Source organism: Pseudophryne corroboree, chromosome 1, assembly GCF_028390025.1.
Source record: "Pseudophryne corroboree isolate aPseCor3 chromosome 1, aPseCor3.hap2, whole genome shotgun sequence".
Taxonomy (NCBI): domain Eukaryota; kingdom Metazoa; phylum Chordata; class Amphibia; order Anura; family Myobatrachidae; genus Pseudophryne; species Pseudophryne corroboree.
Window position 1 is genome coordinate 821,375,647 of NC_086444.1, and position 25,056 is coordinate 821,400,702.

General features: G+C 45.1%; 1 pseudogene; it reads left to right on the forward strand.

Moving 5' to 3' along the window:
• Window positions 1–25,056, forward strand: part of LOC134911291 (tyrosine-protein phosphatase non-receptor type 9-like) — a 298,012-nt pseudogene that overhangs the window by 127,795 nt on the left and 145,161 nt on the right.

Genomic DNA, 25,056 nt, shown 5'->3' on the forward strand with positions numbered 1-25,056 from the left:
TCCCTTATTGGCTACAGGAGTGGTAGTGCCTGTACCCCTGTCCCAGAGAGGCGGAGGATACTACTCGACCCTGTTTCTTGTCCCGAAACCCAATGTGTCTTTCCGGCCTATAGTCCACCTCAAATCACTGAACAAATTTGTTAGTGTCCAAGTTCCGTATGGAAACGCTGCGCTCGATTCTACTGCCCATTGAACCCAGAGATTATATGGTATCCCTGGATATACAAGATGCTTACCTGCATATACCTATTGCCATATCGCATCAGCAATATCTGCGGTTTGCTATTGGCAACCTTCATTATCAGTTCCAGGCTCTGCCGTTTGGTCTGGCCACGGCCCTTCGGATCTTCACCAAGGTTATGGCCGTAATGACGGCTCATCTGCGTCATCAGGATCCTGCCTTATCTGGACGACTTGCTGATCCAGACGAACTCCCAAGATGTCCCCCTCAGTCATCTACATTTGACGGTAAACTTCCTACAAGCCCACAGGTGGCTCGTCAACTGGAAGAAGTCCTCACTGGTCCCTGCTCGGAGCATGGTGCATCTGGGAGCACTGCTGGACACACACAGTCAAAGACTGTTTCTGTCTCCAGAGAAAGTCCTGAAACTTCAGGACAGGATAAGATGCTTCCTCTCTCGCCCAAGAGTGGGCGATGCAAGTACTAGGCCTCATGGTGTTGGTGTTCGACATGGTAGAGTACGCTCAATGTCATTCCCGCCCTCTACAGAGGTTAATCCTTTCCAAGTGGGATGACCTGCCTCATCGGATCAGGTCTCAAATGATCTCCTTGACTCCGGAGGTTCGTCTGTCACTGACCTGCTTGCTACAGGACCAGCAGTTGAGCAGCGGCCGTCCCTTCTGGATTCCCAACTGGGTCTTCCTGACTGCGAACGCCAGTCTGAGGGGTTGGGGCGTGGTGATGGAGCAACACTCTCCATGGTCTGTGGACCAGGGAGGAATCTCTCCTCCCGATAAACATTCTGGAATTGAGGGCAGTGTTCAATGCTTTGGCTCTTGCCCTGCCTCTGATATGGAACAGGCCTGTTCAAGTACAATCCAAAAACGCCACCACGGTGGCTTACATAAATCATCAAGGCGACACTCGAAGTCGCATGGCAATGATGGAAGTGTCAAAAAATCCTTTGTTGGGCAGAACGCCATCTGCCAGCAGTATCGTCAGTGTTCATTCTGGGGGGTCCTCAACTGGGAAGCGGACTTCCTCAGTCATCAGGACGTGCACGCCAGAGAGTGGAGTCTTCATTCAGAAGTCTTTTAACTCCTAGTGGACAAGTGGGACCTACCAGATGTAGACCTGAAGGCATCGCAACACAATCACAAAGTTCCGGTCTTCAGATCAAGAACAAGGGATCCTCAAACAGCGTCCGTGGATGCACTGTCAATTCCAAAGAACTTTCGGCTGCCCTACGTGTTCCCTCCAGTGTCACTCCTGCCCAGGTTACTACGGAAGCTCAAGCAAGAAGGAGGAGTACTACTTCTAGTTGCTCCAGTGTGGCCCAGACGGCATTGTTTCTCAGACCTGCAGGGTCTATCGATAGTGTCCTCTTCTACTTCCTCAACGCCCAGACCTTCTTGTTCAGGGTCCTTGTGTCTACCCGGACCTGGCCAGACGGGCTTTGACTGCGTGGCTCTTGAAGCTTCACTACTGAGGGCCAAAGGTTTCTCCGAGGTGGTTCCAAGCTATGCTGAAGGTCCGCAAACCGGCTTCGGCACGGATTTGTTATGGGGTCTGTAATTCTTACTTCACCTGGTGTGCTGCTAAGAATTACGATGCTTACAAGTTTAGTACTTCCAGACTTCTGGCTTTTCTGCAACAAGCCCTGGATTTAGGACTTTGTCTGGCCTCCCTCAAGGTTCACATATCTGCCGTGTCGGTGTGGTTTCAGAGAAAAATTGTGTCTATTCCTGACGTTCATATATTCACTCGGGGCGTCCTGCGAATTTAGCCTCCCTATGTCCCTCCTGTGGCTCCATGGGATTTGTCTGTTATGCTGAATGCCCTGTAAGAGTCTCCATTTGAACCGCTTGAATCTGTGGACCTTAAATGGCTCATAGCCAAGGTCCTTTTTCTGCTGGTTATTGCCTCTGCTAGACGGGTGTCAGACTTTGGCGCTTTGTCCTGTCGTCCACCCTTTTTGATTTTTTTCATTGTGACCGCGCAGGTCTTAGAACTCACCCTAAGGTGGTGTCATCTTTTCACCTTAATCAAGAGATTGTGGTTCCAGCCTTCATCTCTTCTGAATTTTCTTTGGATGTAGTACGGGTTCTCTGTATATATGTGAAGAGGACTGCCTCTATCTGGAGGTCAGATACCCTCTTTGTACTGTTTGGTTTACACAAACGTGGCTGGCCTGCGAATAAGCAAACCATGGCCAGATGGATTAGAATGGTGATTGCACAAGCTTATGCGCAGGCTGGACTCCCAGCTCCTGCTGCTATCAAAGCCCATTCTAATCGGTCTGTTGGACCTTCTTGGGCGGCCCGCCGTGGTGCGTCCACAGAACAATTGTGGAAGGCGGCTACGTGGTCCTCAGTGAACACGTTCATTAGGTTCTATGCCTTTGATACTTCCGCCTCCCAGGATGCTTCCTTTGGATGCTGGGTTCTCATACCCGCCAAGGTGTGTCCCCTCTCTTGAGGAACTGCTTTAGGACATCCCTGATGTTTTCCCTTGGGAATACAGTGTACCCCGCTACAGAAAAGGAGATTTATGGTAGACTTGCCATGGTTAAATCTCTTTCTGCGAGGTACACTGGATTCCACAGGGCGCCCACCCTGATGCACTTAGCTTCTTTGGGTTTGTATGGCATTAGCCGCTAGTCCCTTCTGTCGTGAGAACGTGGTTCTTTGTAACTAACATCTGCCTTTTACCTGCTTCTGCATTGGACTAGTTAACGAAAACTGATCTTACAGTACCAGGAGGCGGTGTTATATAAAGGAGGACCCGCAATGCATCCTGGGCATCCTAAAGCTTTAGCCTGTTGGTGCCTCTGGATCAAAATCCATCTCTACACCCCAATGTTTTCCCTGTGGAGCCCAATGTACCTCACAGAAAGATTTAACCATGGTAGGTCTAACATAAATCTCCTTTTTTATATTTATTAATGGTGCCAATACATGTGAAAATGTTTATGGGCTCAAATAGCCATGCTTCCCAAAAATTATCCTCTTTATCGATATGATCATCATCTGACTTGGCTGCAAATGTAGTTGGAATATGACCGCTGTCATTCTGTGTGTGCAGTCACAATAACAGGTTGCCATGTAGCTAAATGGGTGTGTGGCCAAACTGAACAAATTATCGTGTCGCTAAACCCCCAGCCCAGTAGGAAACGTAATCATTTCTTAAAAAACAAAACTTAGCAGAAGTCTCGCACTACTTGGTTATTAATAAATGATTAAGCACTTGATGGTCTGAGAATAGCTAAAGCTAGTATGACAAGTACTGTCAACCGTGACATGAAGCCCATTTTTATTGAACCCTTGAATCATTTCTCTGGTTAAACTATTAATAATGCACTCTCTGCTAATAAGTCATTTTAAACAATAACAATCTTTTAAATATTTGCACGCCTACAGTATTTGTTTGTACATATAGTTTGCTGCATTTTCTTTTAAAATATTTGTTTAATTTTTTTTGGTTTCATAGGGTGGAGACTCAGCGGAATGGACTTATGTTCATTTATGACATGATTAATTCCACTTATGGAAATTTTGATTACGAATTGTGTGTTAAGATATTAAACCTTTTAAAGGTATGTAGTTGTGTGTGTGTTTTAGTATGTATTTTAATTTTTGTGAGGGTTTTTTTTTTGTAACGAACGCTGGGAAATTGCTAGTAGAGTAACTATGATTTTATCTTCTGCTTAACTAGTGTAGTTTTTGTGTAGACAGTAAGCAGAATTTGGGAGATTATAAACTCCTACAGTATTTCCCATGCTGTGAACTGTTTGCATATGTTTTAATGTTTAAATATAGATTTAAGGCGTCTGTAACTTTGTATTTATATTTTGTAGAAACCATTTACTATACAAAGGATTGCATTTTTGTAGTTTTTATTTATTGTTCTAGTGGTAACCAAAAATGTACACTGATGTGCCAAAAGTCATGGAATAGGTGACTAGTATCATGTAGGAACCCCCTCTAGTTCGGCAAAGTGCAGTGGACGGAAGTCCTCTGGAAAGGTATTGACCCATACTGCCTGGATAGTTTTCCCACAGCTTCTTGATATTTGTCGGTGCAGGATCTTTGGCACGAATGGACCTCTCGACCATGACCCGTAAATGCTCGATTGGGTTCATGTTGGGCGAACATTGTTGTCACTCCATTCGTCTGAGCGCTCCAGAATACTCTCAAACCAATTCTTGAAAACTTGGTAATGATAATGGTTCATTATCCTGCTGGAATATTCCATCGTGGTGGGGGTACATGAAGTCCACGAAAGGCTGCAAATGGGCACCGAGTAATGCAATGTATTGGTTACCGGTCCTGGATGTGTTCAGGCGGACTAGCGGACCCAACCCATGCCACATGAACACACCCCACACCATTATGGAACCAACACCAGCCTGCACAGTGCCTTGTTGACAACTGGGGACCATGGCCACATGGGGTCTGCGCCATTTCCGAACCCTACCGTCAGCCTGAAACAACTGGATCCGTGGGTCATCAGACTACGCCACTTGTTGCCAGTTCTCCAGGTCCAATTAGTGATGCAACAAGCCCAGGTCGTAGTGTTAACAGGGGTACTCTGGTGGGTCTTCTGCTCCCATATCCTATAGAAGCTAAAGAACGCTGCACTGACCTGCTGGATATGCGTCTGGTACCTCCTGCCTTGATTGTGGATGTGATTGGAGCCAGCGTTGCATGTCTGTTTCCAAGGACAATTCTGGCCAGACACCGCTGGCTGGCCATTGCGCTGTCCGTGGTTGGTGTTAATGCCTTCTATAATTGACACTGTATATTTATGAATGTTGAATTTGTTGTTGAATTTATGAATGTCCACGCAACTTTTGAAATGGAATGGTCTATCCGTGGAGCACCCACTATCATTCCCTCTTTGAACTCCCAATAATTCATGTTGCCTCTCCATGAGCAGCCTAGCCGGTGTTCACACGGACTCTTGAGATGTCAGAATACAGCTGATACAGGTCTGGGCATTTCCAAGATGTCACAGCACAGTGGCTCCACCTACTATTACCTTTACATACTGATATCCCATGACTTTTATAACTTCAGTGTAGTTTCAGTTAGCTTTTTTTTCATTAGCCTAATCTGTTGTTGAACTGCATGTGTAAAACTATAATGATAGTGCGTCTACTGCACAAATTCTGGTGTGTTGTATTTTACAATACACCAGAATTTGTGCAGTAGACATGCTGGGGGGAATGTAATAGGGGGCGAGAATCGTAAAGTGAGAGATCTTGTGACAGTTCTCCTGTTTTTTTTTTTTTTTTTTAAATGACCACCCTTTACATTCCAAAACCAGGGTGATTTTGCCATGTAAATGACTGCCACTTACAAGAAAAACAAAACAGGAGAACTCACACAAAATCTCGCACTTCATGATTCTCACGCATTATTACATTCCCAACCTATCATTATAGTCAAAACATGAATTCAAATATAACTGTTTCTTTAGGGAGTTAATACTCCTTATTGTCCACTCTGCTGCTGCTGCTTGCTCTGTGTACATTTGGTAGCAAGAGGGTTATAGGGAAAGGGGGTGGGGGTATTTTTTCTCCTCTTCTTTAGCTGATCGCCCCCTAAATCTCTTCAAGCAAGTACTTGTGTGTATGGAATCCACTTCCATGCTACACTTGTTATGTAAACCTTTTGCTCAAGCTCTCTAATTGTACATGCACCTTATCAATTGTTACCAGACTACTTTCTCTAAATAGCACTATGTGCATATGGTGATGTTGCTGATTGATTGAGCAATCTGTTTCTTGAGAAGCAGAAGTGTGCCTGAAATCTATTGAAATACAAGCTGCATGGTTTGGAATAGATGTTACAGAACATCACTCATTGCTCTTGGTTAAAGTACATATCAGATGTAAATACAGTGCCCAGCATTGTATATGCAGTCAATATGGAAATTCCTACTATTTATTATATGACTTTTGCAAACTGTCTTGTACATTTGGACCTACTTGTAGTAGCGCTTCAAATCACTTCTGAGCAGTACTGTGCCAGTATTTGGTACATCATACTACAGCATTTAGTCTCAATATGCCACACAGAGGGAGATGCTTGGCGTGAGTGAGCTGACAGGTCCCATGGAACTATGCTAATGTTGGGTGTCTTATTCACTGTGTGAATAGAACGCACAAGCAAACTCTGCTGATTAAAATTTTCTCCGGCAGGGTCTGCAGGTTATCATTGTGATATGAGGTAGCGACAGCGGATTGGCACCAAACGATCAAAGCTTTCGGCCTCCCAGCATTCAACAGGCCCGTCCCTATATCCCCGCCACCTGGCTCAGGCAAATCAGTTTTTGTTTGGTGCGGCGGGAGCTGGACCATGGTCAATGGGTTGCTGCTTTTTCTCTAGCATCCATAAGGGATATTGGGGAATTAGTACGATGGGGTATAGACGGGGTCCAAAGGAGCTGGTGCACTTTAAATTTCTTCAACAGGGTGTGCTGGCTCCTCTCCTCTATGCCCCCTCCCACAGGCAGTTTAGAAAAAAGTGCCCTCAGGAGAGGATGCACACTCTGGAGCTCCAAAGAGTTTTCTTCAGTTTCTTTTAAAACTTTATTATTTTCGGTATGCTGTTTGGGCAACAGCATACCTGCACCGTGGGAGTTAGGGGGGGACGATCATGTAATGTGTCAGAGCCGCTTCCCTGCTGCAGGACCACCGCCCTAAGAAGTTGTTGTACAGTGGGGCAGTACGCCTTAGCGGTCACAATCGCAGCACGCCGCGCACCCCTAACATTGCCTGAAGATGACGACAGTGGTGAGCACAAACCAGAGGCCCTGCTAGGGGGGGCCCTGGTTCTTGGTGCGGCGAAGACGCAGGGGCGGCATACAGGACCCTCCTGGGGGGGACCCGCTGTAGCCCCCCTGTGTACACTGGCAGCGGTAGTGAAAACTAACACTTGCTATGATGTTTTACACTTATATGGAGACTTTGCCAGTATAAATATCACTGAAGCTCCGGCGCCATTACAGGGGTCGTAGCTTCCTCAGAGCAGGAGCAGCAGCGTTTTGGCACCTTCCTCTGCTTGCAACAGCAGCCCAAACCCCCCCCCCCCCCCATGCTCCTCCAGACACTCAGAATACGCAGGAAAACTGGTGTAGCAAAGGGTGAGAGACGCTATTGTACACAATCTGTGTCCTGAAAAGGACCAATACTCCGGTGTTACACCGTGATATAACCGATTGCAGCCTCACTGGGGATGTTTTGCTTGGATGTGCTGTTCCCTTCTCTCTGTTTCCCTCTCACATACAGTAAGGGCAGGCTAGGTGTCATAAAATCCATGATGTCAGATATGTCATCTCAGCTCACTGCTAATACTCTGAAAACTCAACATCTGCAGCAGGCTTTTGCAGACCTAGCTGCAAAGGCAGATGTTCCACAGCCCCCCTCTCTAGAGCAGGACCACAAAAGCGTTGGTTACCTGCTTAACTCTCATCCTCTGATGAGGAGATACAGGAGGAGGGGGAGGAACTGGATCCTGTTACTGGGGATTCCCCTGCTACACAGGGTATTGAACCCCTCATTCTAGCTATACGGGACGTGTTAAAACTCCCTCTAGAGGACGCTGCAGCACAGCAGTCGTTTTTCTTAACACAGAACAAACTCAGTGTCACTTTCCCTGTTTCTGCAGAGTTAGATGACCTGTTTAAGTTAGCTTGGAAAAATCCATATAAAAAATACCAAGTGTCAAGATGGTTTTTACACACTTTCCTATTTGCTCCTGAAGACGGGAAAATCTGGGGACAACACCCGGCTGTTGACGTATCAGTCTCTTGCCTATCTAAAAAGGTGGTACTGCCAGCTCCGGGCTCCTTTACCATAAAGGACCCTGGGGATAGAGACTACACTGAGATCTATCTACACAGCAGCAGGTATATCACAAAGACCGGTCATAGCGGGTTGCTGGATGACTCCTGCCATTCATTCGTGGGCTACTCAAATTCAAGAGGGCCTCTCAGGGCATATGTCCCTGGTCACTACGGTGACTCTCCTAAAACACATTCAGTACACTGCACGTGTCCTCTGTGACTCTCTCAATGAGATAGGCAATATTAATGCTAGGACCACTGCTATGGCAGTGTCGACGTGCATAGCTTTGTGGTTGCGTCATTGGATAGCGGATGCAGAGTCCAAGTGCAGTGAAGAGTCTCTTCCCTTTTCAGGGGATTGGCTCCATGGAGTTCTAAAGTTACTGCGAGGAAATACACGTTTCTCCCCTATGGTGCCCCGCCGGCTAGATGTTCCTACCCAGGGCCATCTACCCAGTCCTTTCGGTCTAACAGATTTAGATTTAAGGCCAGAGGTGCATCCAATGCGGCTAGAGGCACCAGAGGTAAGCCAAGAAAACCAGCAATCACAGGTTCTCAGGAGAGCACCAGTTCAGCTTCCACTAAGGCCTCAGCATGACGGTGCCCACCCACCCCGAGGGGATCTCGAGGTGAGAGCTCGGCTGCGTCACTTCAGCCGCATCTGGGAAAGCTCCTGCCAGGATAAATGGTTAAAGGACCTAATTTCTTAGGGCTACAAGCTGGAGTTCGACGGGGCTTCTCCCCAATGATTTTTCAAATCCAGCTTACCAGCTTTGGAGGATACGCGTACTATGCTGCAACAGGCCATCTTAAAATTGGTCCAGTCCCAAGTCATTGTTTCATTGCCACTGCAACAGCAGGGAAAGGATTACTACTCCAACCTGTTCGTGGTACCGAAACCGGACGGTTCGGTAAGGCCTATTTTGAATCTAAAATCCTTGAACCCTCACCTAAAGGTTTTCAAGTTCAAAATGGAATCGTTGTGAGCAGTGATTGCGGGCCTGGAAGAACAGGAGTTCATGCTCTCCCTGGATATAATGGACACATATCTCCAAATCCCGATTTGGCCACCTCACCAGGCTTACCTGAGGTTTGCCCTGCTGAACGATCGCTACCAGTTCCAGGCACTACCCTTCGGCCTGTCCACAGCTCCAAGGTTGTTCACGAAGGTGATGGCAGAGATGATGTTCCAACTCCGGATCCAGGGGGTCAATATTGTCCCTTATCTGGATGATCTCTTGATAAAAGCGAGATCCAGGGAGCTTTTATTTCTCCATATAGACCGCACTATCCAACTTCTGTCACACCATGGGTGGATCCTCAATTTACGGAAGTGCCACCTGGAGCCAACTCAGCAGCTCCTGTTCCTGGGAATGTTGCTGGATACTGTGGCCCAGAAAGTGTTCCTCCCGGAGGACAAAGCGAGGCGATCCAATATGAAATGTTCCATGCCAGAACATTTCAATTGGATCTCCTGAACAAGTCATCTTCAGATGCATCGGGTAATACGGCTGTCACCTCAGGCCAGGATTTCCCCTCCAACCTACTGGAAGGTCGAAGTTTTTGGATTCGGGATTGGATCCTTCTCACGACTGATGCAAGTCTGAGAGGATGGGGAGCGGTCACCCAGGGGGCTCAGTTCCAGGGCAGGTGGTCAGCCCACGAAGCCCTACTTCCGATAAACATTCTGGAATTTCGGGCGATCTACAGTGCTCTGATTCAGGCCTCTCCTCTACTCAGGTATCACGCAATCCAAGTTCAGTCCGACAACGCCACGGTAGTGGCGTACATTAGTCGGCAAGGAGGGACAAAAAGCAGGGCCTGCATGCAAGAAGTGTCAAAGATACTCCTGTGGGCAGAAAGAAATGCAAGAGCAATGTCCGCAATATTCATTCCGGTAGTAGACAGCTGGGAAGCGGACTTCCTGAGTCATCACGATTTACACCTGGGAGAGTGGGGGCTCCACCATCAGGTGTTTCAGCAGATCATCGACTGATGGGGCTGCCCACAAATAGACATGATGGCTTCTCGACTCAACAAGCAGCTTCGTTGGTATTGTTCACGAACCAGGGACCCTCAGGCGAGGGCAGTAGATGCACTTACCAGCTGGTCTACCTGTTTCCTCCGATTCCATTGCTCCCAAGGGTGCTAAAGCGAATCAGGAATCAAGGAGTCCAGGTAATTCTGATTGCCCCGTATTGGCTTCGGAGGTCGTGGTACGCGGATCTTCTGGACATGTCTGTCGAAGACCCTTGGCCTCGGCCAATGAACAAGGACCATTCGTCTACCTGGACTTACGGCAAATTCATTTGCATGGAGAATGAGCGGAACATCCTAGCTCATAAGGGCATTTCCAAAAAGGTTATTGCTACCATGGTTCAGGCCAGGAAACCTGTGACGTCAAAACACTATCATCATATCTGTAGAAGATATGTCTTTTGCTGCGAGGAACGCAAGTGTCCGCCTGCGGTGTTCCGCTAGGGACGTTTCCGATGTTTCCTGCAGGCTGGTGTGGATAAGAGCTTACCTCTGGGTTCCATTAAGGTCCAGATTTCAGCTCTCTCAATTTTCTTCCAGAAGAAATTGGCAGTATTGCCAGAAGTTCAGACCTTCTTGCAAGGGGTACTTCACAAACAACCTCCTTTTGTGCCGCCCACGGCACCCTGGGATTTTAATGTAGTGTTGGAATTTTTACAGTCCTCTTGGTTTGAACCTCTGATGACTGTAGAAGACAAGTTCCTCACATGGAAGACGGTGGTGATATTGGCCCTGGCTTCAGCTTGGCATGTCTCAGAATTGGGGGCCTTATGTAAAAGTCCCTACTTGGTCTTTTACGATTACAGAGCGGAGCTCAGGACTAGGCAGCAGTTCCTGCCGAAGGTCATCTCTGCGTTCCACTTGGTTCTGTCAAGTTCTGGCACTTCTGCTCCTCTGGAGGCATTGGATGCTGTGCGAGCCTTGAAGATCTATGTGAAGAGAACGGCTCGGATCAGAAAGACTGATTCCTTTTTTGTGCTATATGATGCGCAGAAAAAGGGTTGCCCTGCTTCAAAGCAGTCCATTGCTCGTTGGCTTAGGCTTACTAACCAACAGGCCTATGTGTCGACAGCCTTACCTATTCAGTCTCTGAAGGCCCACTCTACAAGATCGGTGGGGTCTTCCTGGGCGGCTGCCCATGGAGTCTTGGCCTTGCAACTATGCCGATCTGTTACCTGGTCGGGGAAGAACACCTTTGTGAAGTTTTACAGGTTTGATACCCTAGTCAAAGAGTATAACAAGTTTGGGCAGGCGGTGCTGCAGGCGTCTTTGCACATTACTGACCATTCTGGAAGCTTTAGGACGTCCCCATCGTACTATTTCCCCAATATCCCCTATGGATGCTAGAGAAAATAGGATTTTAATTACCTACCGGTAAATCCTTTTCTCGTAGTCCATAAGGGATATTGGGCGCCCGCCTCAGTGTGTTGACTTTTCTGCAGGTTGTATCTTATATGGTTACCTGTTCAGCTGTTGCTGTTTTGTTACCAGTTGTTGCTGGTTGTTTTATGTTCTTGGTGTGCTGGTGTGTGAATCTCACCACTCATTGTTATGTTCCTTCCCTCAAGTATGTACTTTCTCCTTCGGGCACTATTTTACCTATAACGGCCTTTGGGAGGGGGCAGAGGGGAGGAGCCAGCACACCCAGTTGAAGAAATTTAAAGTGCACTGGCTCCTTTGGACCCCGTCTATACACCATCGTACTAATTCCCCAATATCTCCTATTGACTACGCGAAAAGGATTTACCGGTAAATCCTATTTAGCAGCTATACGTTTATTCCTAAAGGCCCTACAAGTTGCCCCATTTAAACCACTAAAACATGTGGATCTTAAATGGTTTACAGCTAAAGTTCTCTTTCTACTGGCTGTTGCTTCAGCTAGAAGAGTTTCAGATTTAGGAGCTTTATGTCGCCCTCCTTTTCTGATTTTTATTTTTATTTTTTTTATCCAGGTAGAGCGGTACTCAGAACCAAATCTGGGTAGCTTCCTACGGTGGTGTCTAAAGGGGCAGACTAGATGGGCCAAGTGGTTCTTATCTGCCGTCAAATTCTCTGTTTCTAAATTCCACCTCAACAAAGAAATTGTAGTCCCGGCCTTCCAGGGGCCGGACCTTTCTGTGGGAGATTCATCATTGGACGTAGTCCGTACCTTAAGGATCTACGTGGATCGTACCAGTGCCATCAGAAAAACAGATACTCTCTTCGTTCTCTACGGATTTCACAAGAGAGGATGGCCTGCTGATAGGGGGCGGCTTGAGTGCACATGTGCAAATTATACACTCAAGCCGGATTGGGCTGATGACCAGGTGGGGATTAGGAAGCCAGCTCTCTGCTGATTGCAGCCCGGTCTGGAGGAAACACCTCCCAATGGGACTACCTGTCCTGATGGTGACTGGCAGGTAGCACTTCCAATAGGAAGCAACTGTCTGTCACAGTGAAGCGGATTAGACTTTAGGGCTGCAGTCATGCATCCCACTGGTAAAATGCGCCACTGCTTGGCACTACAGAGTCATGGCATGGTATGACTAGAAGGGCTGTTTAATATGCAGGGAGGCTAGATGGAGGTGGACACATCTATATGTGAATGTCTGGTAAATTGTTTACAGAAACAAGTTTGTTTACTGCACCAGTGTGGTGATGGAGAAACACGTCTTGATTACTATATGAAAGATATCTGCCTTTGTTGTATTATACAGTGGAACACTGGCCTTGTTTGTTCCTTTATTATGCTTGTGTACATTACTGCTTACTTTTTTTTCATGCTTATGAAAATCTGAATGTACATTTGACTTGGCAAAGCCATCCATATGTAAATTGGCTTTGTACTTCCCCAAAAGAATTTGGTTGATATGAAAGTGTAATAGAAAAGTGAATGTGTTCTTTAACTTTTTTTTTTTCCTAACTAAATTCCTTATGTCTCCTGGATATATATTGATAGCAGTTATATAGTTTTGATGCAGGGACGTTTCAATATAACTGATTATTGACCTTATTTAACATCTGCTTTTCAGAGACGGTACAGTAAAGGTGGCCATCCACTACTCAGACTTGTCTGAACTGCAGATAGCATCAGATTTCTCTTGAACTCTCCCGGGAGCGTCCCGGGAATTGGATCAGACCCTGGCTTTAATTTTAATTACATTCACTTCAGATATATCTGCTGCAATCTATCATGTGTCAGATCGCATCAGATATATCTGATGCACACATGCTACATGCGATTGATCTGATGCTGCTGCTGCCGCTGTTCCCCCTCTTGGTGGGTGGGAGTGGCTAGGGAGATGCCAGTCAAGTGACGCTTCAGATGAATCTGATCAGATACATCTGAAGTAAAAAAAAACACTCCGATGTGCACCTGTTTTCTTCAGATTCAGATAAATAGTTGGGGCAGCCTCAGAGATCTGTAGTTCAGATATATCTGACACGGGAGTGAGCATTGGATCTGAAGAGCCATCCAATGTGACACTTTTCTTCAGATATGACGGTCAGATGTGTCGAAATCTGAAGAAAACTGCCCAAATCGGACTAGTGGATGGGGGCCTTTAGTCTTAAGGTGCTGGCACACTAGAATGACTGATCAGATGATGTATCATTAGATACATCGAATGTCAAAAACCACAAACGATTCATACAAAATCGCTCGTTCTGTTCCAAATCTTCCCTGCAACAGGGAAGATCTGAAGTTACAGAAAACGACCCATGAAACTGCGCATCAGATCGTTATCTTTCAGGAACACTTAACTATTTGCTCTTTTCTGAATGATTTATTGTTACGATTCGTCTAAATTGTTCCATTGTCCCTAAAATCGTTGTAGTGTGTGGGCACCTTGACAGACCGCTTGTTTTTCATTTTCCTGTTACCACTCAGCCTAAGAGCACCCATATATGATTATAAAAACTCCAGACCTTATGTTTTCATAGGAAAATGTAAATGATTCACATATCACTTTGTGCCTGCCTAGTATGTTATTAAAGCATTAACTGCAAATGTATGTCTGTCTTGCTTGAAAGACTGGTTTATGACGATGTGCAGTTACAGGGTGTTTATCGCTTCCTTATTCAAGATATAATGTCCTAATTCAAACATGATTACATTCACCTTCCTTTTCTATACAGGGTGCTTTTCCTGCGCGGTTAAAATGTGTGTTCATTGTGTCTTCACCACTTTGGTTTCGAGCCCCATTTGCTGTTTTGCGTCTTTTCGTCAGAGAAAAACTTCGAGAGCGGGTAGAGTATTTTATTTTTATGTCAAAAGTATTTGCTATTTGCTTAGGGAAATTTTTTTTCACGTTGTTGCTTATTCAAATTTCTTAAACATTTTACTTTGCCCTTTATTACTTTCTAAATGAAATTAAATGACTCTCCAAGAGATGCACCAAGGTCCTCTGACTGTAACAGTCCCAAATCTCTCCTCTTATCCACTGTATACATTATATGGGTGATGTTTCTCCCTTGTGAATTTCACATTTGCTTGTGTGAGATGTTTTCGGATAATGGCATAAGCTCTGGCTCTTGCAAGAGAATAGTCTGGAACCATAACAGCAAATGTGGACCCCAGCAAATCCAGGGAGTAGTCATTTTTGTAAACTTCTTGAACTGCAACCAATGCACAATGTGTTAATCTTTTCAGTGTGCATATAATATGTTGCTAGCGTTACGACACTCCCTTTTTAAAATAATGATGGATCATCATCATCTGTGTGACATCTGTAGGAGAATTAATTTTTTTTGTCATTGGGGAGCAAACGTCATGATACCTAGCCAATAAAAGGTATCTCTGTCCAAAAATAATTTTCTTTCAAATCTAGGAGGGGGGAGTGGGCGAGGTGACGCATCAGCCAAGAAAGAAGAAAGTTTAAGGGCTTATACAACACACTAGCTGCTCATGTTCACTACAGTAAATCTATCGTGGCTGATAGAGACTGTGGTTACTGTTCAGTAATGAGTGCATTATAACACCACAAATTAGTCACCTGTAGCGTGTTTCGGAATTTTATATGCAACATTTTTATTGGAATAATTTTAAATATACTACAGGTATCTTAATGTAACTAAATTTCCACACCAAATAGGAAAACATATTTGTAGGTGAATATACCCTTTAGATCGCTAAACCTCTGCTTTATCTGGACTATGGTTTGTTTCTATTATCCAAATCCGTTTAGTTAAACGTATCACCCAAAATGAACATCTTTCAAGTTCAACATGGGTGTCATGAATGGAAGTTTGTCTTAGAAGTGCTCACTTTACTGTCTACATTTTAGCTGTCTGCTATCTTTACCATGCCCTAAATCCAGTGACATTTGATTTATAATTGTGATCAGTTAACGCCAGTCATACATCTGTGGTGCATTTTCCAGATCCAAGCCGCTAATCAAAAACCTCAATCTGCTATCTGTCTGGGAATCTGGGAAATTCTGCATGTTAAAAATACTCAATTTGCTAATCCTGATCACTTTTTGGTCAGGATTGTCAAATCGGGGAAATCCCACTTGTTGGATCTCCCTGACCCCCAAGCGTCAGAGGATCAGGAAATTGGCCCAAATTGCAGCACAACATAACTTCTAAGCAGAATATAAAGTGTATTGGCTGTAAATTAAGCCTCTCCTCTAAGGAACTCGTTTACACATCCCTTTTTCTTTTTTTTTCTTTTTAAAAATCTTCAATGTTTTATTACAGGTGCGCACAGTGAAAGCTCATGAGTTGGTTAACCACATACCGAAGGAATCTTTACCAGAGCATTTGGGTGGTACATCAAAAATCAGCCATGTTGCATGGATTCAGGCATGTGTCAATTCTAGACAAGGACAAGAAAATGGGGACTGCATGGACCATCTCTTTGTTATATACACCTCTGAGCAAAACCCTGTGAGTGATAGGCTGAATTCTAATTGCACCCAGCAGAATGTGACTGATAATACCAGACTCATGCACAATCATTACCATGAGAACAGGACTAAGAATTATGCAGAGGCACACAGGGTAAGTGGCTGTGTGCACTGGAATGGTTCTGCTGTTGGTGGAAACTACGATTGTTGTGACAAAAGCTCTGCTGCAAATACAAATTGTAGGAGGCCGCCTCCTCAGTCAGAGACTCCTCCAGACACTCCATTGTATAAACTACCTGCTGATAATCCTTCCATCCCGCCTTTACCCCAGAAAGCTCGACCACTGCCTGCAGACATGGAGCTGTCCATTCACATGCCTGAAGAAGGAGGTATGACGGTACTTGGTTTGGTTCAACATGTCAAGAGGATGAAAAAGAGGGGTATATTTCAAGAATATGAAGAAATTAGGAAGGAGCCACCAGTTGGTACTTTCGATGTGTCAAAGTAAGTGGTCGCATGTAACTCTGAAATTTGAGGTGATGTAAAATAACTCTTTATATGCTACAGCAAAGGCATGAATGTTTATAGAATAACATATATACATATTCTTGCTATTAATTTTCTAGCATAAAAGCCATTCTATTGAAATCTAACAGCCATTGCAAATAACCTTAGATGCAAAATTGTAAAAGCACTAAGGGGCATATTTGTAAGCACATTTTTTTAGTTTTATTTCCCCCCCCCCCCCCGCAGAAATCACCCCAAAACAGCTGATTTCATATGATTAATGCACAAATTGAATATTTGTATGAGATGGGGGGCACAACTGATGTTTGCTGCTGTCCCTTCATTTTTGTATATCAAGCTCTTTCAGGAACTTGGTCTCCATAACTAATGATGCCACATATTTTGTGGGAGAAGGAACGGAGAGATCCCTCTGTGTTAACATCTGTTTGCACATGCATGGATCAGTAACCACGCATGTGCAGTAAGCTTACTGGTCTGAACCCAGAAGTAAAGTTCTCACATTAGTGCTCATCACAGCCATTGTATATGTCCCTGTATATGTTTGTGTTACATTGCCCCAATAAACCTCTTCTCAAATGAGAGATTTTACATTTATAAAATTTTTAATAAATATACCACAAGTTTTAGAAACATGTATAAACTTTGTTATATACAGAAGTTCTTTTCACAGGGGTGGTCTTCAGTTTGCCGGCTGTTGGGATCCCGGCGCACAGTATACCGGCACCGCAATCCCGACACCCGGCATACCGACACCTTTTCTCCCTCTTGGGGGTCCACTGTCGGTATGCCGGCAGTCGGGATTCCAGTGCCGGTATGCTGTCCCCCAGGAGCCCGGCCGCCGGCATACCATACTACAGCCCTTTCACAGGACAGTCTTCCTCATAACCTTGAAGAGCCTTGTAGCTACTGATTCCTAACATTTTGTTGAATTTTGTCTACATATGGATGCACTGAAGTACTCTATTCTGTGCTGCCGCCATTGTAAGCACACGAGCGCGCACACACACACACACACACACACACACACACACACACACACACACACACGTTCTCTGTCTCTCTCTCTCTCTCTCTCTTCAGGCAAAACCACTGGAAAATCTAGTTGCTCATGTCTAGGCTTTCCATACAATCCCGTTAAACTGGGACTCTCATGGATTACACAGGTTCTGTGGCTGATTAAAACCAGGTGAAATGCAGGCTTGAAATCAGCCAGCCACAGAACCTGTGTAAACCATTAGTGTCCCCAGAACCTGTGTAAACCATTAGTGTCCCAGTTTAAAGGTATAGGGGTATATTCAATAAGTGTCGGGTCCATTCCGACAAGAGCGGCAAAATCCGACTGTCAGATTTGGCCGTTCCCGGTTTGCTGACCTGTTGCTGCTGTCAGCGGGTGCGCTGACAGCGGCATCAGGGGGAGCGGTCAGCGGCGCCAGGGGGTGGGGAAGATGTCTGCGGCGCCAGGGGGGGTTAATGTCTGCGGTGGTGGGGGGAGCAGTGGAGTAGACGGATCGGACGGGGGGAGCAGCGGCAGCGTAACTGGAGGCTCACGGCAGCGTCCACCTGGATCCAGCAAGCGGGACATCGCTTGTTGGAGCCGGATGGACGCTGCCGCTGGGTTCCTGCTCTCCCCGCTGCTCCCTCCGTCTCATGCTCTCAGCTCTCCCTCATCTCAATCCAACTTTTTTTAAAAGTCTGATTGAGATTGTCTGAAACGGGGCTAAAACCTGTCTGGATTGGCCCCGCTTCCGACAATGCACGCTGATCGGCGGCTTCATGCATTCCGACAAGTCTGGTTTCCCGACTTGTTGGAAAAAATGGGGCCGTATTGAATAGGTCGGAACCCCTTCCGACCTAAAACTGACGGAAGCTGCCGTCTTTCCGACAAGACTGCAGCTTCCGACAGTTATTGAATATACCCCATAGTCTGGTAAGCCTACTCATATCTACACTTTAGTATTTCAAACTTTGGTTGCACTTCAGTAAAATTGTAAACAAGGTTTAAAATAGTTTTCTTTGTTAGCTATAGCAAGCAATCTGTTTATTGGTTTAAGGATGTGTCATTCAGTGGGAATAATTGCTTCCTTGTAGAAAGCAACCTCTAAGCACCTTTTATCCAGAATATTTTCTTCTTTATTTGGAATCTGTTTGCAGTGGATTTAGTGAATGGAAGTTACAATGTTAACTTGGAGTCCTATTTCTGCTTTAGAGGCTTATGCACTATGTCTAATGTTATATGTTCGTATACAGAAATGTTCTCTTTGCTCTGGAGAACATAAAATATCACTGCAATCTATGCAAATGGAGAGTGTAGGGATATAGGGGTATATGCAATAGCGGGCGAATTGGCAAAATAGGCGAATTCCGGGCCGTTTTCGCCTCCAAAAATCAATTCGCCTATGCAGTGCAGTCATTTTTCGCAAAAAAACGGCCCGTCAAAATTCGCCTTTTCTCAATTCGCCTTTTTCCGAATTCGCCTTTTCTGCAATGGTACAGATGCTGCAATTCGCCTCCAGCATATTCAATTCAAGTTTGGAAATTCGCCTGCAGTGCTTTTAGACAGCAAATTCGCGATTTTCACTCCGCCACACTTTGGAGGGTGAAAACAAATAAAAAAATTTTAAACATGTTTTTTTTTGTGTTTTTTTTTTTAGGAATAGCAGATCTATTTATATTAGAAGGGATTAGGTTTTTTTTTTTTTTTTTGGGGGAGGCACAAATATTATTTATATATTTTTTAAAATAATATTTTTATTTTTTTATTTTTTTTATTGCTGGAACGGTAAAATCCGGGGAAAAAATGGCGTGGGGTCCCCCCTCCAAAGCATAACCAGCCTCGGGCTCATTGAGCTGGTCCTGGTTCTAAAAATGCGGGGAAAAAATTGACAGGGGATCCCCCGTATTTTTAAAACCAGCACCGGGCTCTGCGCCTGATGCTGGTGCCAAAAATACGGGGGACAAAACGAGTAGGGGTCCCCCGTATTTTTAACACCAGCATCGGGCTCCACTAGCTGGACAGATAATGCCACAGCCGGGGGTCACTTTTATACAGTGTCCTGCGGCCGTGGCATCAAATATCCAACTAGTCACCCCTGGCCGGGGAACCCTGGGGGAATGGGGACCCCTTCAATCAAGGGGTCCCCCCCCCCCCAGCCACCCAAGGGCCAGGGGTGAAGCCCGAGGCTGTCCCCCCCCATCCAATGGGCTGCGGATGGGGGGGCTGATAGCCTTTGTGTTCAAAAAAAAAGATATTGTTTTTTCCATTAGTACTACAAGTCCCAGCAAGCCTCCCCTGCAAGCTGGTACTTGGAGAACCACAAGTACCAGCATGCGGGAGAAAAACGGGCCCGCTGGTACCTGTAGTTCTAATGGAAAAAAAATACCCAAATAAAAACAGGACACAGACACCGTCGACAGTAAAACTTTATTACACACTGCCGACACACACATACTTACCTATGTTCACACGCCGACATCGGTCCTCTTCTCCATGTAGAATCCCGGGGTACCTGAAAATAAAAGAACAATTATACTCACCTCAACAGGCTCCAGAGATAAATCCACGGACTTGGCAAAAAAAGAAAGCGCATTTACCCGCACCAAAAACGGACTGAAAGGTGTCCCATGCTGACACATGGGACACCTATCCACGATTAAGATCTGTCAGTGACAGTTGTCACTGACAGGTCTCTAAGCCAATCAGGAAGCGCAACTTCGTTGCGCTAACCTGATTGGCTGATCGCTGTGACAGCGCATCGCACAGCTCCCTCCATTATATTCAATGGTGGGAACTTAGCGGCTAGCGGTGAGGTCACCCGCCGGTCAGCGGTGACCGGCGGGTGACCCCACCGCTAGCCGCTAAGTTCCCACCATTGAAAGTAATGGAGGGAGCTGTGCGAGGCGCTGTCAGAGTACAGACGGCGTCCAGCCAATCAGATGAGCGCCACGGCAGTAGCGCTTCCTGATTGGCTGAAGGGACATCAGTGACAGGAGTCACGTGATGTCCCGGCATTCGGGGAGAGGGGTCCCATGTGTCAGCATGGGACCCCTTTCGGTCCGCAGGTCCGGTTGTTCGTTTTCTTTTTTTGCCAAGTCCGTGGATTTATCTCTGGAGCCTGTTGAGGTGAGTATAATTGATCTTTTATTTTCAGGTACCCCGGGATTCTACATGGAGAAGAGGACCGATGTCGGCGTGTGAACATAGGTAAGTATGTGTGTGTCGGCAGTGTGTAATAAAGTTTTACTGTCGACGGTGTCTGTGTCCTGTTTTTATTTGGGTATTTTTTTTCCATTAGAACTACAGGTACCAGCGGGCCCGTTTTTTCTCCCGCATGCTGGTACTTGTGGTTCTCCAAGTACCAGCTTGCGGGGGAGGCTTGCTGGGACTTGTAGTACTAATGGAAAAAACAATATCTTTTTTTTTAACACAAAGGCTATCAGCCCTCCCATCCGCAGCCCATTGGATGGGGGGGGGACAGCCTCGGGCTTCACCCCTGGCCCTTGGGTGGCTGGGGGGGGGGGACCCCTTGATTGAAGGGGTCCCCACTCCCCCAGGGTACCCCGGCCAGGGGTGACTAGTTGGATATTTGATGCCACGGCCGCAGGGCACTATATAAAAGTGACCCCCGGCTGTGGCATTATCTGTCCAGCTAGTGGAGCCCGATGCTGGTGTTAAAAATACGGGGGACCCCTACTCGTTTTGTCCCCCGTATTTTTGGCACCAGCATCAGGCGCAGAGCCCGGTGCTGGTTTTAAAAATACGGGGGATCCCTGCCCGATTTTTCCCCTGCATTTTTAGAACCAGGACCAGCTCGATGAGCCCGAGGCTGGTTATGCTTTGGAGGGGGGACCCCACGCCATTTTTTTTTCGGGTTTTTCCCCGTTTTTTCCCGTTTTTTAAAATCGCGGTAAAATCCGCAAAATCGGCCGATTTTCGCCCGCGACTCTGGCGAATCCGTTTTTCATTGCATATGGTGAATTCCGGAAGCCACCTTCCGGAATTCACCTGGCGAATTTGGTCGAATTGAAAAAACGGCGATAATTGCCGCGATTTCGCCCGCTATTGCATATACCCCATAGGCACTGTGTGAAGCATCAGCCTGTGGTGTTCTCTGCATGTTGCTGCTTTCAGTCCGTTTTCCTGCTTTGCAAGTTGTGATGTGCCATTTGACATGAGTAGATAGCCGCCTACAAATGACAGTATTGGGTGCATAAGCTCACACATACTCTCCAAAAGCAGGTTGAGCAAGTGTATCTAATAATGTGTTTTGCTTAGAAGTGCCTACCATGTATTATGGTGATCTGTTGCTGTACATGGATCCTGACCCAATTAATGTTCTACAAATTGGTCTCACAAGTTTGTGCCAAATTATTTATAAAAATCAACCAGTGACAGACAGACAGCTCTTTATAGGGTACCTGGTCAGAAAAGGCCGTGGCACACAAGATACTTCTGTTCAGCGCGTATCTCCATAAAACTGCTGGGTGTGGGGTTTTTTTCTTTGCTTTTTTTTTTAAATATTTGAGGAACAGGTCTATTTTTCACTCTATTAAACATATGTATATTGACTTTTCATTAATGCCGACCCATGTAGTTACCAGTAATACGGTGCATCCGGAAAGTACTCACCGCGCTTCACTTTTTCCACATTTTGTTATGTACAGCCTTATTCCAAAATGGAATACATTTTATTTTTCCCCTCAAAATTCTACACACATTAAAAATAATAAACTAAGAAATCACATGTACCTGCACATGTTATTTCCTCATTTTATAGTCTCATTTAATGTTAATGTGCAATAGATAACAAAATAGTTTACCAATTATTGGACCTAATTCAGTAAGGATTGCAAATTCTGCTAATTAGCAGAATTTGATAAAAGAGAAAGATGAGTCTTCACAGGTAGAACTATTAGGTATATTTACTATAATATGCAAGACCAATGTGCTAAACTGTTTTTATAACATACCATACAGTATTTTATTGGTGGTGCGCCCGGAATATTTTGTAGATCCAAGCTACACAAATCCAAGAGAGGGAGAAAAGACAAAACAGTCTCTTCCAGGAGCACTCTTTATTAACAATTCTGAATATACAGTACGTATTCTCCTTTCATGAGAAAGTACAGTTTCCAGTTCTGTATTCAAAAAAAGAGGGAAGCATACATTTTACAATAAAACCTAACTGTTAATTCAAATACACCTTAAAAAACAGGAAACAGTCAAGAGATAAGAGTTTCTGATATCATTCACTATAGACAAATGTGTTTGTTAATCTTTTATCAGAGGGGATGCATCTTCCCCCTTATACGCTATTATCTGTGTAAATATCTTGCGTACACTGACTAATTCAGCCAGTTTTAATCACTTGTGTGAAAATATGAGATTAAAAATTATTATTGAGACTCATAGTAATAATTTTATCAAACCGGATATAGTGAATGATTTCAGGAACTCTCTCTCTTGACTGTTCCTGTGTTTTAGGTGTATTTGAATTAAAGGATCGGTTTTATTGTAAAATGTATGCTTCCCTCTTTTTTTGAATGCAGAACTGGAAACTACTTTCTCATGAAAGGAGAATATGTATATTCATAATTGTTGATAAAGAGTGCTCCTGGAAGAGACTGTTTTGTCTTTTCGCCCTCTCTAGTATTTGTGTAAATTAGCAGAATTTGCAATCCTTTGGATCGCATGCTGGGGTCTGCCCATCGCAGGGCAAGGCCGCCCAGCATGCTGACCGGAGCCTTCCCCTGTTGAACAAGCAGAACTTGCGAATGCGTTGCAATTTCTGTTTGTTAGCAGAAACTAAGGAAGCCTCCTGCTGGCGCAGGAGGCCACCATCTTCCCGATCGCTGCGGCTGCGCGTGACGTAATGCAGTTGCTGTGATCACGCCCCTGTTTGGCCGCTTCTGGAACGCTCCGCCTCCTCATTGGAAACGGAGCTTTGCCTGCCCCGCGACCGACCTCAGGCAGAGGCGATCGCATTTTATGTGCCCCCCAACAAAGATGCGGGCACGGCGCCTGCATCTTTTTCTCAATATTTGTGGTTGGATCGCTTACTGCGATCCAACCTGAATTAGGCCCATTATACATGTGAGGGGATTGTCTGGTAAAGAATTGAATGTGCAATTGAGTTTTTTTTACACAAAACAAAATATTTTTCTTTATTCACTTTGTTATATTTTAACCAATATTTCATTGTTTTGATTTATGATGGTACATGAATTGAATACTTTTAACATTGAACAATAAAAGCTAATTTTGAAACAGATTTTTTCTGTCCAGTGCACCAGAATAAGACGCTATTTCTTCTTCCTTTCACTGGACAAATAAACTGCAGTGGCAATTAAAACATTACAGTAACTAACTTTGGCAGTTTCAAAGTGGAATTTTAATTGGGCTAAACGTTTATCCTTGCCTGATGCACTCTGTTTTCAGCCATTGCCCAATAATTGAAGCCCCTTCAGAGTGGCGTTAAAAAATGTGTGGAGTTTGTATATTCTCCCCATGCTGGAGTTGGTTTTCTCCTGATACCCCTGTTTCCTCCCACAATCCAAAAATGTACTGATTAATTTAATTAAGGTTAATTGGCTCACGATAAAAAAAAAAATAATTTGAGTGCATTAATCCTAATGTGTAAAGGTAATACTAGTGTGTACATGTGTGCAGACTAGATGGATCATGTGGTTCTTATCTGCCCTGATATTTCTATAGTTCATTTACAATTACAATATTAAAGGTGGGTATACACACATTTCCCCCTCCTGAGCGACAGTTTATTATATCGCCCAGTGTGTATGCCGCCGAGCGATGCGCGGCATACACACTGCACATCGTAAACGACCCTCGTTCACGGCTGTGCATGCAGCTCAATTTGGACTCATCGTCCAAAGCTGCATGCTTCGGCCTGGCTTCGGCATGATGTCGCAGTGCGATATTAGTTATATCGCACAGTGTGTATGCCCACTGTCGGGCAGCCCGGCCCTGGGATGGGAAGCACTAGGCGATGTCGCTCACCGATCACATCACCTATGTGTGTACCCACCTTTAGTCCGCTAGACATGGGTTGCCATTTTTGCTGGCCAACTGTGTTATTGGGCATTCGGTTTAATATTGGCTCTTTGACTTATGCCAGTATGTGGATCTCCTTGATTTGGGTCATGTCATGATGTTGGAGTGTTCACACCAGAGGATATTTCTAGCACTTAATTTGCCACCTTACACCTTACACCTTTCCCTCCAACACCTTTTCATTTCTGTGCACACCAGTGTCGGATGCCTGCAGCATCATTCACTGCTGCCTGCTGAGACGCTAGTGAATAGGACATGTGGGACAAAGATGACTGAGGGTGGGTTGTTGGCGGAGACCCCACATCTTGGGACTTTCTAAATTAGTGCCTCATATTGTCATAAATATACTGCCTCTGTTTTATCTACACTAATCATTTTGTATCCACGGGAAATAAACATAAACAAATCTGCCTAGAAGGTTCTCGTTAGACTGGATTTCCACTGCTCTGATAACACACTGCAGAATTTTGAGGATGCTATGTCTTTACAATTTTTACACTTAATTTCCCTATATCTTTTGATTGTATAGAAATGTTTCCACAAATATGTGTCTGTCGGTCTAG